The 20,869-nt window shown below is 36.7% G+C and overlaps 1 protein-coding gene across 4 annotated transcripts in view; it reads right to left on the bottom strand.

Moving 5' to 3' along the window:
* The window catches only part of in (inturned planar cell polarity protein), a 666,765-nt gene that overhangs the window by 100,697 nt on the left and 545,199 nt on the right, over positions 1-20,869 (bottom strand). The window lies entirely within an intron of this gene.

Raw genomic sequence — 20,869 nt, forward strand, 5'->3', positions numbered from 1 at the left:
TAATGTCTTATTATTTAGTAAAGTACCTCAACATCATATTTATCTAGGTTTTCCCGTTTCCTTTCACATTCTCATTTCACTGTGGCTTATTAGTAGAGAGCTCACCTCTGGTATGAAGGATCCCTGATTCGATCACATCAGGCCGTGTCTGTTTGTGGTGGACAACATCGTATTTGTTAGTTGTCTAGGTTTTTCCCGTTTTCTTCCACATTCTCATTCCATGTTGGCTTAGGAGGTACGGTGGCTCAGTGGTAGAGTGCTTACCTCTGAAGTGTGGCGTCCCTGGTTCGACTCCCGGCCAAGTAAGTCTGTGGTGGTCAACATCGTGTCCGTGAGCTTTCTCCGGGTACTGCCGTTTCCACCCACACTTTCATTCCAACAAATAGTCCATTATCATTCGCTTACCTTGATCATCCGTCTCCCTTAACCTAAAGCGCATAATCGCGGGCGTTAAGCGGAAAGATTCAATTTCCTTTTTTTCCTGGTGGCTTAGTTGCAGAGCACTCACTTCTGGTTCAAGGGAATCCCTGCCTCGATCCAGCCCATATGAATTTGTGGCGGATAATAAGGTATCTGTGGGTTTTCCCGGTGTTCTTCTATTTCTTCTCACATTCTCATTCCACTAATTCTTTCATACTGATTCACATTCATTAAATATCAGTCCTCTTTAGCTTAAAGAGCATGACGTGGGACGTTAAATGAAGATTTCATTTCATTTATTCTCCTTACAATATTATAATAGTTAATAACTCTATGGCGATAAAACAAAGAAAAATAAATTAAAAACAAAGAAAAAGTTACAACGACTGTTTCATGATTAAAAACTCGAACATGAGTCCACTTACTAAAAAACAAGATATTTCTGCTACAGTCTGCTTAAATAAAAGACTATTTTGTGTGATGAAATTAAGAATTTTTTGTGGCTTCAGTCTCGGACGCTCTTCCTGAAGTTCTGCTCTGTCAACTTACTCTATGCAGAACACAGAACAATTACCCGGAAGCTACACAAAGTAACTATAGCAGCAACTTCTTTAACTCAAATACAAGGACTAAATTTACATGAAACGGGTTTTAACCATGAGAAAAACGGTAACTATGGCAACGGACCAGTCTTCTTCGCCCAAAAGGAAGACGATAAGTTCATTGGCGAGCGGTAATTAAGTGGAATAGATATGATTTCTATGTCTCCAAGGGGAAGTAAACCAAGTGTGCGATTCAATCCAGAAATCCGAAATGTTCACAAAAATCCAAAATCTAGTTTACAGACGTGACGCACCAACTGACCAATAAGATTATCTTCTCATTGAAGCAAGTTGGTTTGCCATCTGATTCGTTATCCGTTTTTATTCTATTACTATTATTTGATGTTAACATACATACCAGAATAATTGATGATCACAGTGGAAGATTGGTACTGAATAGTTTGAAATATACGATGTTTCGTTTATAACAACTAAACTATTGGTCATAATGTAATAAAACTGGATTACCAATATACCTTAGTATATAACTATACGTTAGGGTGAGCCGAATTTCAACTTTTTTCGAAAACCGGCTCGGCGAAGCGGTTAAAGGGTGTCTTTTAGTGGACAAAATATGCCAGATTTTTTTCAAAATTTTCAGTCAACGCCTTCATGTGCCGCATCGGGGTTTTATGGAAAATGTATGCAACCCACACTACATGGTACAATATTTTACGTTTTTGGCTATGTAAAACATTATTATTCTCGTCTTTTTTAGATTCAGCCTTAGGAACAGCTTGAACAATACCTAATTCACCTTTCCAAAGCCCACTTGCGTCCAGTTCTTAGCTTAAATTGGCTAAATTTCAACGCTTAAGGCAAGAAGACTGTGTTTTTTATTTGTATGTACAAAAAATTGATTTATTTTGTTTAGCCTAAGAGCAGAGTTCATTTACTTATTTATTTATCTTTTGCTGTAATGCAGTTCATTATCAACATTCTCGATCATTTATTCTTTGTCCAAAATAACACAGAAGCCTTTATCTTCTGTGTCTTGTGACAGACTCTCTATATGTTTTCAAGAACTGCCAGGAGAAGTTTGAGTGTGATGAAATGTTTCTTTTGGACACAATAACAAATAAAAATAGAACTGTAGCACAATTGGAGAGTATGAAAGAGAAACCTCTGTTAGGTGGGTGGGAAGAAACTTTTTTAAACGAACGTGTGCAAGAAAACGTCAACAGAGAAATACAGTATTCATTACATGGTATTCAACTTCATCGTAACACACGTCGCAATAAATCCCATAACAAATAATATGTCAGTGAGAAAAAAAATTTTACTGTAGTACGCTACGAAGTTCTGGATTCCATGAATAACTTTGTTAGTCAGCGTTTCCTGTATGAAGACAGTATTGTTGCTTTGGAGCCTTTGCGTGTTTTGCAAGAGGATGTAACTGATGATGCCCTAAGAGAATGCCACAAAGTTATTTGTCCTGATACAGATCTTTTGCAGTTCGCAATGCAATATAGAGAGGCATCATCGTGCAGTATGTTGAAAGGTCTGGACGCTAAGAGCCTTCTCATGAAAATCCGTGGATATCAGTCATTTCATGCTCTGTCAACAAATCTAGCCCGAGTTGTTGCTTCGAAACCATCTTCTACCGATGTTGAATGACTTATAAGTGACTAACAGATAACAAACTCTCTTTGGCTCCCACTACTGTGAAAAATTACCTTCACGTTAATATAAATATGGGTCCGTTGGAAGATTTTAGCCCAACTCTTGCTGTTATGAAATGGCTGGCCAGAAAGGAAAGGCGTTTTTAAGTTGGTAGGAAGTCAAAGGAACAGCCCTGGTATAACGGTGTATTTGCCTCGGCAGAAAACAGACAGACAGCATGATGATCACGGAAAAATGACAGTGAAATTCTTATATAAGAAAAAGTGACTTTTTTCTTCCAGTGTGACCGGTTTGCTTCCCGTATTTTATGGTTTAATACAATACGATTAAATATGTATCCTAATGTGCCTTTAATTTTGTTTGCTCTGGATTTCAAAATTTTCCTACATATTATTATTATTATTATTATTATTATTATTATTATTGATTTTTTGGTCGCAGGTAAACATGATGTACTGGACAGAACACTGATTATATGTCAAAACAATTGCTGACTGAACTAGTTTTTCTATACTATATGAAATTTTTACCAGTGCGGAGCTGTGATTTCGTTGAATTTTAGGCCCTGTACTGAACTGTCGCTAAATATAAAGGATTATGCTGGTAATCTAATGACAGATTTCGAAGAATACTTCTCTGAAACTCTTGTTTCAGAATTTTGGATTGGGGATTCGGTTTCAACTGAAAACACTTTGCAAGAATTCCTTCTGAGAAAGATGAGTTAAATGAGATTTCATGTGACGAAAGTCTCAAGCAAACGTTTAAGAGGATGGGCTTCACAAGCTTCTGGTTGGCAAGGAGAAATAAATATTTTATCATTTTAGATATAGCTGAAAAATGTCTATTGTTATTTGCTACTACTGTGCTTACCTTTCTGAATGTGATTTTCTTTCTGTCTTATGTATATCAAAAACAAATATAAGAACAAGTTAAATACAATATTAAGGCCAATTTAAGACTAAGTTAAGGTAATTGAAACATGACATTACGAAAATGTTTTTAGCTAAACAAGCATAACCTTCACAGTGAGAAAGAATTTTGCGAATGTGAGAAAGAATTTGGCAAAGAATGCGAATTTTGTAATAACTCTTTCATATATTCATTATTCAACTGACTAAAAACTTTCTTCCTAAGTGAATTACCGTAATTAGAAATATGTGCGTTCACCTACTGTTATTTTAATTCTTTAAAATTGAACGATATACTGAGTTGGTTCAATTGATTTCTCAAGATACACAAACCTGCATTAATAAAATAGTTACTTAGTTACATGATAAGCCATAGCTCCTTCGTGGCTGAGCGGTTAACGTACGCGCCTTTGGCGTGGGAGACCCGGGTTCGGTTCACGGCGCGAGCCCACCTAGTTCGGATTCCACGTTAATCAGTAGGTCTACGTCTCATATAGCCTCGTTGCTGAAAGGAATGCTAAACTTAAAATCAACCCAACTTAACAAAATAAGCAACAGGTTTGTAATTTTGCATCAAGGACAAAAAAAAATCATACTTTTCCAGAATAGTGCAACAACAATACTGACAGCAACTGGAAAAAGTCCAATCTGAATTTATCAAATACTTGGCACACAAGAGAACTGAAATCTATTCATCTTATGAAAATTATCTAACATTAATAGACGACTTTTGTATCCCTAAACTTGAACAAAGGCGAAACGTGATAGATCTGATTTTTCTCTATAAAATAGTACAAAACGAGTTTAATTGTACGGATTTGATATTGACACTAAATTTTCAAGTCCTGACACTTAAAACTCGTGTTGATAACTCTGGCCTGTTCTATTGCAAAAGAGTACGGACCAACGTATTATTGAAGTCACAAAACCAGGAGAATATGCTCTTCTTATAACAAGATGTGTGACGAACACAAAGAAATTGACATATGTAATATGAACTCTGTGTTTAAGAAAACTATTGTAAACTTATTTTGTAATACACCAACACTCAAACTGGGCTTATGCCTGTTCTGATGATGACAAATAAATAAATAAACTTTAATTACTGGTATATTAATATGGTGGTACATAAGAAGAAAAAGTTGGGAATCCCTGCCTCATAAGAAATCCGGCAGGCAAAGCCAGGCGGTCTGTAGGTTACGTCACAATTTCTAACATACGGCGTTGGAAGTGTGGCAAACAGCGTGATTCTACTGAAACTAAGTTTTTTCTGAGTTCCTCTTCATCCAACTGATATATAAACTTGTGGAAAATTTCCAAGTATACTTCTGTATTTACAGTTGTGTGATAAAGATTGGTCTGACAAAGTGGAGAACACTTAAAAGTTTTCATCAAGAGATGTTTCATGCACAGTGTGAGGAGTAGCGGCTCTTGAGGCAAGTTAGGACTATATCAGTAAAAAAATTGAAGTTTTATTGCTACAAACTAATGAAAGAAAACTTACCTAATATACTTATCACAGAAAACGATATCTCTATCTATCTGTTATCATTTTCGTTCTATGATGATAAATGGTGACAATGGTATTGAAACTAGGGATGGGCAAAACCGGTTTTTATAAAAACCGAAAACCGGTTTCTATAAAAACCGAAACCCGAAAAATCGACATTTCGGTTTTCACCTAAACTGGTTTCGGTGAAAATTTTTCGAAAACACATAAAACTATTTCTGTGGAAATGGATTCGGTTTCCGGAGAACAACGAAACACCATTCTGGTCAGAAATAGTAATTTTGAAAAAAAAACGGAATCGGTTTTGAAGAAAACTGAAACCGGACCAGGTAAAAAACCGAACCGGTTTTGGAGAAAACCGATAACCGGTTTCGGTGAAAAACCGAACCGGTTTTGAAGAAAACCGAAACCGGTTTCGGTGAAAAACCGAAAACCGGTTTTTGTGCCCACCACTAATTGAAACCTGAAGTAACAGTAAAGTTGAACCACTTCCGCTTTTAGTAGACTATTGTGGATAGTCATAATAATTGCCTTAGGGTGCTGAGTCATTTTCAAAAAAAAAAAAAAAAAAAAAAATTCATATCTATTACCGTTTTTGTTTTGTGGTGACAAATGTTAAAACCAGAAATGGCTAATTTGAAAAGAGGGTTAACGGAGGAGATGGAACCTATTCTTTGGACGCTGAATGGATTGCAAAAAACCGCTTCTCGAACAGGTTTTGCTCTAATACCTGTCAACAGAGGAACAAAACCGTTCTGTAACATTTCTGACCTTTTGCATATATAATTGCCAAGCATAGTTTTAGAGTGAGAAACTACGACTTCTAAACTATGCGTATCCAATACACAAACTTGAAGTAGTGGATCTATAAGTAACTGATTGCAAAGGAGTGATAAGATCAAATATAGAACCTGTTTCTCAGACGCTGAGTTAAAAAAAAATAAAATAAAAAAAAAAAAAATAAAAAAATAAAAAGTTGCTATCTCTTACTGTTTTTGGTCTATGGCGAGAAAGGTTAAAGGTTAAATCTAAAAATCGTTTATTTCAATCACTTCCGGTTAGAAACAAACAATTTTTCGTTTCCCAAAAAAACCGCATCTTGATAGTATTCACCATTTTGCTCTACGGAAATCAATATTAAAACCGGAAGTAATAGTGCATTTTTACTACTTCCGGTTTTGGTAAAGTGTTGAAGATAGTCATGGTAGTTGTCTTGAGACGTTGAATCGTTTACGAAAAACTACTTCTCGTTATATGCTACCACTTCCGTTTTATGGTGATAAACGTTGAAACCTGATGTAATTGTATTGGGTTGGCAACTAAGTTCCCGCCGTTTTTGGTGTGAGGCACCCATGCTCCACACTTCTAAACTTTGTTCATCGAGTGAAGATGCTTCTCTACAGTAGTGTGGGAGTAATCCATTGTCTCTGTTAGTTCCCTTATTGTTTGACGCGGATTTTCATGCAAAAGTTGGTTAAATCACTCTTCATCAAACTCAGCTGGACGGCCAGAACGAGGTGCGACTTTAAGGTCAAAATTTCCTTTTTTGAGCTTTGCATATCAATGACGGGCGGTTCTTTCAGCTATATCACCCACTCCATACACAGCACAAATATTGCGAGCACCTTCTGCGGCCTTAGAACCTTGATTAAAGGCAAAAAGAAGGAGGTGTCGAAAATGCTCATTCTTCTCAAGTTGACATTCCATGTTAATGATCTGTACATAACAAGAAAATGTATCTTAGTAACAACGAAACATATATTTAGGTAAAACAATATATTCTCTTTTGAATGATGTACAACTTCGTCCCAAAAGTATTTAATGTCATACAGATATTCCCAATTTAAAAAAACGGCGGGAACTTAGTTGCCAACCCAATATATTTAAATTACTTCCGGTTTTGTACAGTGTTGTGGATAGTCATGATTATGTTGTCTTGAGACGCTGAATCGTTTGCAATAAACCGCTTTTCGCTATATGTTACCGTGTTTGTTATATGGCGATAAACGTTGAAACCGAAAATGACTCATTTGAACCACTTCCGGTTTGAATAGCGAATAGCTAGGGAGATGGAATCTATCCTTGGGACGTTGAATCGATTGCAAAAAACCGCATCTCAATAACTATTTTGCTCTGTAGGCTCTACCTGTCGTTCTAAAAGACGGCCGGACGGACAAAGTCGTTCTAAAAGACTTCCGACACTTATGCAAAGTATAGTCTGGAAGTATAATAATATTAACCCTGTAGGTAAGGTGGGCTGCTGCAACTACTACACCAGCCGTACAGGAAACTACGGTGACACAGTGATTATGTCAATATCAGAATATGAATAACACTAGTTAACAAATTTAAACTTTTTGTTTGTTACATGAGAAAAATCACCTGATCTTAAAGGAACTTTTTGCGCTGAATTCGAATATGCACTCGGTTTCTCTCCATCACGTACAGTTTTCCCGTAACAGAGGGATTTTCGGGAAATTCCCTCAAAAATTTCCCTTTTTCAGATATTTTATTCCCCTAGCTCCTGTCCCCTTACATATAGTAACATAGAAATTATACCTAAGTATACCTTGATTTATATTTAATAAACCCTAAAAGTTTCGTAAAAATCGCTTTGTTCTTTCTAGAGAAATAAATACTCGTATATCTGTATGTATACTGTGTGCACTGTTTATTGCACCTGATAGTAATGCTTTCAGATCTCCTGAGTTGGGGTAAAAACGATTTGCTTTATTACTACAAACACAGACATAAAAATGAATATTTACAATAGTCAACAACACACTTGTATTGCTCTCTGTAAATTAGAAACGTGTATAAAAATAGAATGTACTTCCAACGTATATTTTTTTTAAACGTACAGTATATGTATATCTTAATACATATATATACAATTCTCCAAGTTTTTTCGTTTTGTTCATGAAATGGTTATCAATATTTGTTATCAAATGTAACAGAATGCAAAAGAACTTCCACTTCCCGAGCCCCCTACCAACTGGGAAGAGATATGGCCAAAAGACTCTGATGATGATCATGACCTTGATGAACCATCGACATCAACATGTACATCCAAGGATCCAACGTTCATCCCTGACTGTGTTCGCGAGCCACATTCCATCCGGCAATGTGAACTTAATGACCTAGTCCGTGATTTGCACCTGACAAAACAAGAGGCGGAACTTCTGGGATCAAGGCTCCAGCAGTGGAACTTATTGGATGCAGAAACGAACATATCAGTGTACAGGAAAAGGCATGTTCAATTTTCAAGCTATTTCTCAATGCAAGATAATGTGTGCGTATGTACGGATATAAATGGGTTGATGGCGGAGCTAGGAATTCCTTACGTTCCAGAAGAATGGAGGTTATTTATCGACGCGTCAAAGGTCAGCCTTAAAGCTGTCCTTTTACGTAATGGAAATAAAAAAACCTTCTATACCACTTGCGCACTCAGTGAAGATTAAGGAATCCTATGACACCATGTCAACTTTGCTAAATCTTATAAATTACAAGAACCATTGTTGGCAAATATGTTGTGATCTCAAGGTAGTTGGTATTTTATTAGGACTGCAGTGCGGTTACACGAAGTACCAATGTTTTTTATGTTTATGGGATAGCCGAGCTGATGACAAACATTATGAAGTGAAGGAATGGGAACCTAGAGTGAATTACGTACCTGGAGAATGCAACGTCAAATACGCTCCTTTGGTAGATCCTAATAAGCTATTACTACCGCCAATTCATATCAAGTTAGGACTTATGAAAATCTTTGTCAAAGCCATGGACACATCTGGTGAAGGTTTCAAGTATTTGCGAGATAAGTTCCCTAACCTGAGTGATGCTAAGATTTCAGCGGGAGTGTTTATTGGTCCCCAAATTAGGAAATTAATGCTTGATGATAGCTTTGACAGCAAGTTAAACAGTGCTGAGCTAGCTGCCTGGACAGCATTTAAGTGTGTTGTGCACAACTTTCTGGGCAATAACAAAGCTGAGAGTTACACAGAAATCGTACAGGACATGATACAGAAATACAAAGAGTTGGGTTGTAGGATGTCTTTAAAAATACACTTTTTGCACTCCCACCTCAGCTTCTTTCCTGCTAACCTAGGTGCTCTCAGCGACGAACAGGGGGAAAGATTCCACCAAGATATAATGGCAATGGAGAAAAGGTACCAGGGACGATGGGATCCTTCAATGATGGGGGACTATTGTTGGGGTCTTGTTAGAGAATGCAACATTTCTTACAAAAGAAGGAAGTAGTGTTCGTTTTTGTAACCCAATGGAAGTTTCATATATTGTGATAGTTTTGATTGTCTTTTCATGACCTTTTGGTACATTTGTATTATTATTTATTGTAAATTGTCACACTTGTAAATTATATTGTATTATATTTTATATATGTGTTTGTGGTAATAAAGCAAAACGTTTTACCTCAACTTAAGAGATCTGAAAGCATTACTATAAGGTGCAATAAACAGTACACACAGTATACATACAAACATATTTATTTCTCTAGAAAGAATAAAGCGATTATTACGAAACTTGGAGGGTTTGTTAAATATGAATCAAAGTATACTTAGGTATAATTTCTATGTTAGTATATGCAAGGGGACAAGATCTTGGGGTGTAAAATAAACGAAAAGGGAAATTTTGTTAGGGATTTTCCCGAAAATCCCTCTGTTACGGGAAAATCGTACGTGATGGAGAAAAACCGAGTGCATATTCGAATTCAGCGCAAAAAGTTCCTTTAAGAACAGGTATTTCCTTTTATGTAACAAAACCTTTGTTAACTAGTGTAATATACATTGTAATGTATACAAGAAATGTTTGTTTGATCGCGTTCTAAGTGTGACCACGTTTATGTTGTTAAGCAATAGTATCACTTTTGCTTGGTTATTGATTCCTGGATACTTTAATAACCGCTATAAGTTGTTAAAAATAACAGAAATCAAGTACAGAGATATACCTGAATCATGATTGTAATGAATGAGCTAATAGGCTTACAGAAAAGTGTCTCCTTATTTCTAAAAAAGTGGCTCGAACAACATCGCTCAGCTCAATTTTGTAAGCTTCATGCACTTACTATTGATTACAAAGGTGGCATCGACTGATATAAGGATTTCTTCAGGTCACTCACCATTTTTTTTCTTTTTTTTTTAAATTTTAGATACTCTTTCAGTCTCTTGTGTATCTTTCTGATGTCAGCTCGAAAACTATGTTGCAAAACTTCATTACCTCAAAACACTTGGCCAATGCACAGAAACTGAAATTATACTGGGAGCTTAAAACTAGCATTTATATATTTTATATTTAATGTACAAACATTACTTGCAGTACATTACAGCTACACAATGCATATATTTTTTTGTTCAGTCATAGCACGTTAATAAAATTACCTTTGTATCGCAATTGGAATGTTTCTTGTTTTTTACCTTTGTGCTGTTAAATAATCGAATCTAATCGAATTTATTTGAGCTCTCTTACGTGTAAACCCAAAATTCAGTTAGCAATAACGCATCGAGTTCTGTTTCACGTATTTCGAATCTACCAATTAGAGACTGTGATAGAACCAGGTCAATTTTCCGCTAACGTTGTAGATAGCTGCAAACGATCATAGACAAATCCCTTCGTGGTCACCAGCCCTTAATATGGCCAGTTTCTCTTTATCCACAACATTAGTTCCTGAGATTTCAGACTAGGAAGCAAATCCTAGCATTATACAATTTATATTGAGTGGAGGGATTGTCATTTCTATGTCAGATTAAAGCCTGAAATTCACGGAAAAGCAAACTGCAGAAAATGGTGGGGACAATCGACAATGGCGTAATAGCAAAATGAAATGTTAACTATTTAATTAATTGTAACAAACTGAAATAGTGAGATTATTTCCCGCTCATGTTATTCTTTTTCTCAAACAGATACCAATACTTTTTACCATAGTAACACATCAAAACTCTTGGATTTTTTTTCTTTCAGTTTTGCATTTTCAAACTTAAGCCTAGGCTACATTTTTACTTACAATTATCAACTTTACTCAACATCATTTAACTTCAACTTCAAACTCATCCCTCTTAAGTCCTCCCTACTGGTCTATTGGCTACGACGCACTACTTTGATGGACGGAGTATAGACCAGTAGCGGTTCGTGGTCTGTAGAAGTACCGGTTGCAATGTTGCAATATCAAAGGTATGTAGTTACGCGCAAGTGTTCCCCTCCCCTCAGCATTCTTGAGTCTTATCCAAAAAATATTCAGGAAATATGAAGAGAAAGTCCTTATAAACTCCATTTGTATATTTATTGATTAAAGTGTATTCTCTAATATTGATTTAATATATAAGTTATTTCCTTTTTTTCAAACAACCACTATCAATGTACGTTTATACACTATTTATATACAAAAACTTGTACGTTCATGTTATTGAACAAGAGATAAATCGAATATATAGCATGTGCTGTAAGCCATGAATTATATCGTTAACCCAGAAAGAAGAAAAAAAGCAAGAAAATTGCATATATTCATGCACACAGTTAAACAAAATTATTTAATTAAGTAAACTATGCATTATTTTAGAATGAAAGGTCTTTCTTCGTTCTTTTCGAGCTTCAAATTCTTCTATGACTTCATTAAAATCTGAAATGTTGGTCGCCAAGTTTTTCTGAATAGAAAGCATCACTACTGGAAATATTTTCCGCTTTATTTTCTTTAAGGTACAGAAACACCTCTGTCCTCCGACAATATGCATTTTGTTAGCATTTCTTTGTATGAATATAAGAAACAAAGAGTTCATTTTCAGTAACTACGTATTTTTGTCTGCTGTTCTATTATAAAGAAGCATGAAATATAAGATTTTTAACCTTCAAAAATGAAAATAATAATAATAATAATAATAATAGTTTAACATTCCAGCAATTTAGGCTAAAGCAAACAGATGAGTATTGAAAGTGAATAATTTGAGTTTAATTTTTTATGCTCTCCGCCGGAAATTGAACACGGGATCATGTGCACGAGCGACACACAGCTAGGAATTAGACCAGTGGTAAGACATTCTCTTCTTCGAGTCTCGATCGCCCCCCCCCCCCAGAATATGATATTTTTTTATTTTAAAAATAAAATCTATCCCAAGAATTTTTACCTTTGTATTATAAATGTAAAATAAAATCTATTGACTTCGAACGACTGCCCTCCCCTAAATATTCAGCTTGGATCCGCCCCTGCTACCACCAGACGCGTATTTGCTCTTTGCGAGTTTCTGTTTGCCAGGGTTGCCACACTCGAGACTCGCAATGATGCCAAACACGGGTCTGAATTATGCTAGATTTTCCTAAATTATGCCAGATTTTCAAATTATCTTTCCTCATTAATTTTAAACACCCGCCCCCTACTTACCTGCATTATTTTAACGAAGTGTTTTAACTGTATTCGAGTACAAAGCTAATATGACGCTGTCAGGAATGATAATGAAATAAATTGGAAAATGACACATTATAGAGAAGGAAGGTCGAATTTATATTTTATGAATGGATAACATTTTAAGAAATATATGCACAACATGCCGCTTCGGACACAGCCCTGAAGCATTCTTTTAGTGTATTACTAGCTGTCCCCTGTCACTCATATCCCTCCCCTCTCAAGCTGTAAACTGAAAGGGACAGAAACATTCCAGATAACCACACATTCAGGTTTCAGTTGACAGTAATAAAACTATAGGTAAGTAAATATGTTTTGCAGGGTCACATTTTGCTATTTTTGAACATTTCTCTGAATTCAACAATAAATTACAACTGTGGAAATACTGACTGGTTTTCATTGCTCCAACCATCGCTTCAACTAAAAAGAATAATTCCCGACGGTCCTTGAACCATCTATATTTTTGTTCTTTTTCTGTTCTCCAGAGGGAAGAATGAAATTATGCTAGATTTGGCCAAGATGCTAAAGTCAAGATGCTAGATGCTAAATGCATGTAAATTATGCTAGATCTAGCACCAAGATGCCAGATATGGCTTCACTGTTGGTGACTAACTTCTTTCTTCCAAGCGTCTATATCTCACTCAACCTATCAATTGAGTCAAGCGCTGCCAAACGGAGGAATTCGTAACTACTACAGAAGCTGACTATATAGCCTACCAGTTGCAACGAAATAGCAACTGCAAACGTGTGATACGGGAGGATAGCAGCGATGCAAGAATAAATCCACTTCCTCATGTTAAGAGATAGGAGCTCGCTGCCATATGCTCAATGTTACTGCTTCCAGTGGCAACGCTTGCTGCCACTGGATTTGTATATCACTCTCTTTCTTTCAGTTTTTTTAAAATTATTTTTTTTTAGAAATGCATCAATACTGTTTTGCACTCAAGAGCAAAGGTTTATTTTTTACTGATACACTACTTTAATACTTAAAAATATCTTTAGTATTAAAGAAATATCCGGTTGCACAACCATGCAACATATAGTACCAGCCGCCACTGGTATAGACTTCGATTTCTGATGGTAGTGCTTAGAAATTTGAATGAATTAAAGTAGTTCGAACTCCACCTAAAATTGTAGATCCACGTCTCATAAACCTCGGTGCTAAACGGGATGCTAAACTTCATTCAAACAAACAATCTTGGTTGCTGATACATATACATTCAAACTGAAGGTACCAGCGGCGTACCGCAAGGAACGCCGGTATGCCCGGCATCCCCTGTTATTAAGAAAAAATACGTATTTCATTATATATAAATTGTTTGCTTGTTATTATCACCATTATTCCCACTGCAATGTTCTGGATGCGCTCTCTCACCGTCTCGCCTTACTGTGACAAGCGGAACCTACGCATGCGCGTTACTCAGATTACATTTTCTCTTTCCTCTTGTCGGATGCTATGCTCCTTGGGCTTCCAGGCCTACTGCACGCAACGGGGTTTTCGTCTGCTTTCTGTCGAATGCGCATGCCCAACTACTTCCTTTCACATCCCTGCAACTCTACATTTTGCTTTAGATATACGCTGGCATATTCAAATATTTCCAACTCTATCTATTTTGAACTAAGCTATAGTTTCTGTACAGAACGTACGAGCGCTATCAAGGAGATAGAACAAAACAGAAATAGTTAGTTAATTGTCTTTTTGAAGCAAGTCGGTTATGTAAATAATAGTATAAGAATAGTTATGCTTTAATCGTAATGAAATGCATCGTAATTGTAATCGTAATTAAAGGTAAATTATTAATCTTCTTCATAAATATACAGTATGTCCAGTGGCGTTGCCAGAAACTCTTTGAGGGAGCTCTCACACACAAGCATAAAGTATTCTGTAGAATCACTGTCACCGATCTGGTATATCAAGAGAGCCAGCATTGCCCGCCCATCGCAAAGATTGCTTGGGCCCTTCAGTCACTGGCACATATCCCTGGGAGATGAGGGGGAACATGTCCTCTCCAATCGTGGAACAAGGGGACTGTGTTTCCTAATAATCCGATTTGAAATTGTGAACATTTGTATGCGACTGCCACAAAGGAAAGCGAGATGAAATTGATGTACCTTGACTTGTTTCATTTTTTTAAAAAATCGTATTCTTTAATATTTCATTGTCATTAATCGTTGTTGGTCTCTTTTCAACTATTTGTTTAATTCCTGTATTGTGATCATCATAATTTTGCTCAAATAAGAGTACCGTATTGTTGCGCCATACATAGTTGATTTTCTTCCATACTTTTGGGGAAGTCATTATTTATATTATTACAAAACAAGTGTCCTAAAATTTTAATTTGGATCATTGTGGATGAATAAGTAGAAACATCAATTATAAATATGCATGTACTCAGATTACAGAATGTGTTCACGGCACTGATTGTTAATACTGATATGTACTACAATTTCATCTACATCGCCTAGAACAGGTTCACCTCAGAAATCAGATTCATCTACTCTAATTTGAGTCTCATCTCCCCTCCCCCCAGAAAAGCCTCAGATATGCCCTCCTCCCTCAAATCTACCCTCCTCCCAATGTTGAAGGCAACTCTGCTCCCCTGATCCTCCACAGCATTGTTTTTCAACTTCATAAATATTTGAACATCGCTTTTTAAAAAATATGGGAACGGTCTTACCCGTCCCCCGAATGTTGAAGACAGATTTACTCAACTGCCTTCAGTATCTGGATATCTGACAACGAAATACATACGCAGAAACAGGCCCCAAGACTTGGTTTAAGTACTTTCTATTTGCATCTACAAATGATATACGTATACACTCAGGCCCATATTCACGAACGAGGTTGAAGTGTGGTATGGGGAGAAAGAAGCTGCCCAAGGGAACTATGCTGGAAACAATGTTTATACAACAGTGGGGCCGAGTTTTCTCGTCACAACGGTAGTGGCAAGAAGAAGCTGAGACAATTGTTTATTGGCTTCTAACGTAATCCACGCATTTGCTTCTCTATGTCGCACTAGGCCACCAATTAGGGAGGCCTCCCTTCTAAATTTTTCATAACCCTATATTTCTCATCGGAATAGCTATGTATTGCTGATTGCAATAGTATTGTGTCGTGCAAGTGACTAACTTTAGCATCCCCACTTTGGAATGCCACGCTATGCTACTGGAAGATACGTGAAGTTATGGTTAAATTGTGGGACAGCTCACTCTGTTCCAATTACGTCCGTAATAAATTACAATAACATTCTAAGAATGATACTATGACAATATTTTATGTTTAACGGTGTAGTGGTAAAGATTTCATCCCGGAAGTAGAAATGCGAGTTAGGCAGAAACTTCACATGTGTTTCTCGACCCTGGATATTTATACTTGCCCCCATTTTAACTCTTTGAGGCCGAATAGGACTTTTACCACATAGTCTCCTTAGATAATTTTCTGATTATTGTGAATAGTTAACTACGTAATTGCTGGTTGTAACCAATTCGCTATATTCTTTTCTGCTGGTGCTAGGTACTGAAGATGTATTTTGTTCGTTTTAACACGGAGAAATGAAGAAAGAAGGGACACACGGTTTGATATTCTTTTAATGCATATAATATTTATTCTTTTTAGTGAATGGATAACAATATATGTAGTAGCGATTTGTTTTCCTTGCTTCTTGATTATATATTCATCTCTACTCATTCACAATGCATCGTTGGTACTGGTATTCCTTACTAGCTGCTAAATTCTCCACACACTGGAAATATAACTATGGAAATTGTATAACGGAAAAATAAGTTTGAACTTGGATTCAGTGTTCAAAAAATAACAACACATCATGATGCACGATGTATCACAATTTATCACAATGTAATTTCGGCAATTAACGCCAATAAACTTTCATACTTTGTCTTAAACTGGAGTATCATTTATTGAAATACATGCTTCATTTCATTACAATTTTACGGCCCAGAACCCTTGTATATTAATTACTACGAAACGTTCGAAACATCCTCACGCATTTAAACAAGAATAAATACACTAAGTAACTCACACGTTAGTAAATTACTATGAAAGGATTTGCGAAACAAGATATTGAAAAAATTGGAGAAATACCACGAACAGAATGTGCAGATGTATGTCTATCATATAAGTGTTTTATCTCTCCTTTGCTAGATTAAAAACTTTCATCTATAACGTTCTTGAAAGTGGTAGGTGTTCTCATTACATACCCAGAGAGTTTCGCATTCCAATCCCACGCCCGCCATTCCTACTTGGATTTTATCTATTTTATTAGGCGAACAGAGAAATAAAGCTACCTTTAAAATTAGTCATCCTGAATTATGAAACAAATAAAATTACATAAACATTATTCCCCAAAACAAACTGCACCTCTTTTTCTGTAAAATGTTGCCAATACACAATGTTTAATCTCCGGAAAACGTGTATCTTTTCATACCACGTGGTTTTCATTTAAATGTTCACTACACTGAGGACACGCCATTCAAAAACTATATTATACTAGCAAAATAACAGTTCTTCGCACGGGGAGAATACGTTTCATTTTGGACATTTTGGGCTGAATGTAAACTATTCGGAGGTGTCATTGTTCATCTCAGCGGCTCCGAAAACTATGGATCCGGCACTAATATCGATCATTTTTATATATCTAACCCCTCCCAAACCCCCAAGTCGCAGAGCTGAATTTGGGTTTAAATGGAACGGAAATTACTGTTCATATCAGCGACCCGAAAACTATGGATTCGACACTAATATCGGTCATTTTCTATCACTTTTAAGTATCTCCCCTTGCCCTCCCCTACGTTGCAAGGTCAAAGTGAACTATACAACCATTCCAGGGTCCAACCTCAGCTATCTTGAAAAATTGAAAGATATTGGTCGGGTGGTTTAAGAGTTATTAAGTCATAAACGTAGTCACTTTCACTTTTTGTATTTTGATATTATATATATATATATATATATATATATTATATATATATATATATATATATATATATATATCCCCCCCTTCCCCTCCCCTACGTTGTACCGTCAAAGTGAAATGATAACATCACTCCCAGGCCCAAACCTCATCTATGTTGAAAATTTGGTCGAGATTGGTAGATGGTTCAAGCGGTACGAAGTGATATTCATTTATATATATATATATATATATATATATATATATATATATATATATACAGTGGCGTATTTACGATTTTTTTTCGGGAGGAGCTTTGCTAACTTTCGGGGGGGGGGGGGCTTTGCCTGTAAATGTGAAAATTCTGGAAGATATTTCATTTACTTTAGTATACTAAGTAAGATTTCGGGGAGGGCTTAAGCCCGGAAGCCACCCCCCTAAATACGCCACTGTATATATATACAGGGTGAGTCAAAATAAGTGTTACAAGCCAATATCTCGCGAACTATACATCATATAAGAAAAATATTAAGAGGCAATGTACAATACAGAGGGGCCTAAGAAATGAGTCAAACATTAGGTTTCCCTCGCCCCCCATTTTGGGGGGAGGGGGGTGAACGTGAAATTTTCAAATGGGAACATATTGTAGGTCGAGTGATACCTCGTTCTAAAGAGCTTGAAAAATTGAACAATTTTTGTAGGAAACAATTTTTGAAAATGGGCACCGTTTTCAAGATAGACCCCAAAATTGGTCCTGTAAGAGATAAAATTTCCAGTACTTATAAATCGGAAACGGCTAAGTAGAAAAACATGAAACAAAAAATGAAAAAGGTAAACGCCATAGGCAACGTGGAATGGTGTTGTCGTGGTGCCCCAGGACCCCATCATGGGGCCCCGGGAACAATTTTAAAATTTCAAATCTGAATATAGGTCGAGTGATACCTTGTTTGATAGATTATGGAAAACCAAACAGCTTAGAAAAAAAAATGTTCTGATTTCGGGCAAGCCTGTTACAAAATGGCCGCCGGAAATGGTTCCACATTCAGATAGAAAGTGCAGTGTTCAAACTGAGTGTTACAAGCCAATATCACGCGAATTATTGCATCAAATAAAAAGTGTTAAGAGTCCATGTACAATACAAACAGGCCTAAAAATATGTCGAACACGAGGTTCCATCATCATACTGTAAGTGAATAACAAGTAAAAGTTTCGGAGGCGAAATCGACCTATAACGTAATAATAATAATAATAATAATAATAATAATAATAATAATAATAATAATAATAATAATAATAATAATAATAATAAAATAAGAAGAAGAATACGAAAAATAATAATAAAACTAGTAATAATAATAATAATATGAATGAAAATAATAAGACAATGAATAATACTAATACGTATGCGCAAAAAGACGTCGTTCCTCAATCACTACAATCCTATGAGAAAGGGATAGGAAGGTACCTATTAGGCCCTACTTGTAGGCAACATCTCAGCATGTGCCCAGTTAGAGTAAGGAAAGCCCGTCAATGTCATTGCCTGGGGAATGGAACCGATGGCCTTCGGAACATAGTACAACGATAACGTTGTATATTGCATTAACAATCTGTACCATCTTATAAAAAAAAAAGGATCAGAGGCGAATTATTTGAGCCGTTTTATACAAAGAAAAGAAAGTTGCAAAGAAATATCTTTAGATTATTTTTGATCGTCAACTATTAATGTAATCGCTATGGAAACGTAATAAATGTAAGTGTAAGTGTGCAGACGTAGAAAGAACGGGATATAAACTTTGGTGATAAGTTTTCCGTATAAGTAAACGAACACTATCGTATTGATATTATTAGTTTGGGTAGCGTTTGAATAGAGCAATGGCGGTGTTTGATCATTGTGTAGATATGTTGCTGGTGTTGGGGGAATGTAGAAGAAACTATCGTAGCGCGGCACGAATGTATGCAATGCGCTATCCCCAACGCCAACAAACATCTCACATGGCATTTCTGCGATTGGAGAGACGTTTGCGGCAACATGGTAGTCTTGTCCGGGGACGAGGTAGGGGTCGTTACCGCTCTGCAACCAATGAAGAACGTGCAACAGGAATATTGGCAGCAGTGCATGTAGACCCACATGTTACCACGAGATATCTCGCTCAGGCCAGTGGAGTTAGCCAAAGATCTGTAGTGCGTATTTTGCACGAGTACATGTTTCATCCGTATCATATCATCTTACATCAGGAACTATCTGGCAATGATTTTCATGCCAGATTGCAATTTTGTCTATGGTTGGAAGGTATGGAAAACAGACAGCGCAACTTCATATCCACCATCTTGTTTAGCGATGAAGCTACATTTACAAACACAGGACACGTAAATCGACATAATATGCATTATTGGGCTAGGGAAAATCCACTATGGCAGAGAGAAGTTGCTCATCAGCATCGGTGGTCTCTTAATGTATGGTGTGGCATCCTTGGTAACCATATCATTGGGCCATATTTTTTTGATGGACGTCTTACTGGTGATACCTATGCCGCATTTATCAGTGATGTACTATACCCGGAGTTGTTAGAGAATATTCCTTTCGCTGAACGTATAAGAATGTGGTATCAACATGATGGTGCTCCAGCACACAACGCACGTCAGGTCAGAGCCTTATTGGACCACCGTATGGCGAATAAATGGATTGGGCGTCGAGGTCCTATTCACTGGCCTCCACGATCTCCTGACCTAACCCCACTTGATTTTTTCCTCTGGGGTTATGTTAAGGATCGGGTAATGTCCAACGTACCAACAACTACTGATTATATGAAGGCGCGTATCCAAGGTGTGTGTGCATCTGTCACTCCAGAGATGCTACATGATGTACGAACATCCCTATGCCGCCGCTTACGGAGGTGTGTGGAGCAAGATGGAGGACATATCGAGCATCATTTGTAACATGGTAAGTGTTGAAATTATTTGCTTTACAGTGATTGAAATTACAATTTTTAACATCGCACATACCCGTAGAATTACTAAACGTTATCCTACTACTTTACAGGATATTAGGTTGTGGTAATGCTGTTGTGACAGGCTTGTCTGAAATCAAAACAACTTTTGTAGTAAGCTGTTTGGTATTTCACGATCTATCAAAGAGGTATCACTCGCCCTATGTTGCGATTTGAAAATTCCATGCACACCCCTCCATACAAAAGCGGGACGAGGGAACTTCTTTAACACAAATTTCAGGCTTTCTGTATTGTACATTGACTCTTAACACTTTTCTTATTTGATGCGTAGTTCGTTGCGTTGATATTGGCGTGTAATACTCAAATTGAACACTGCACTTTCTATCTGAATGTGAAACCATTTTTGTCGGCCATTTTGAAACAGGCTTGCCCAAAATGAAAACAAATTCCGTACGAAGCTGTTTCGCTTTCCACGATCTATCAAACAAGGTATCACTCAACCTACAGGTATATTCCCATTAATAATTTTGAAATTGGTCCCGGAGC

This window comes from Thermobia domestica, chromosome 3 (genome assembly GCF_964235325.1).
Source record: "Thermobia domestica chromosome 3, izTheDome1.hap1.1, whole genome shotgun sequence".
In the NCBI taxonomy this organism is placed as follows: domain Eukaryota; kingdom Metazoa; phylum Arthropoda; class Insecta; order Zygentoma; family Lepismatidae; genus Thermobia; species Thermobia domestica.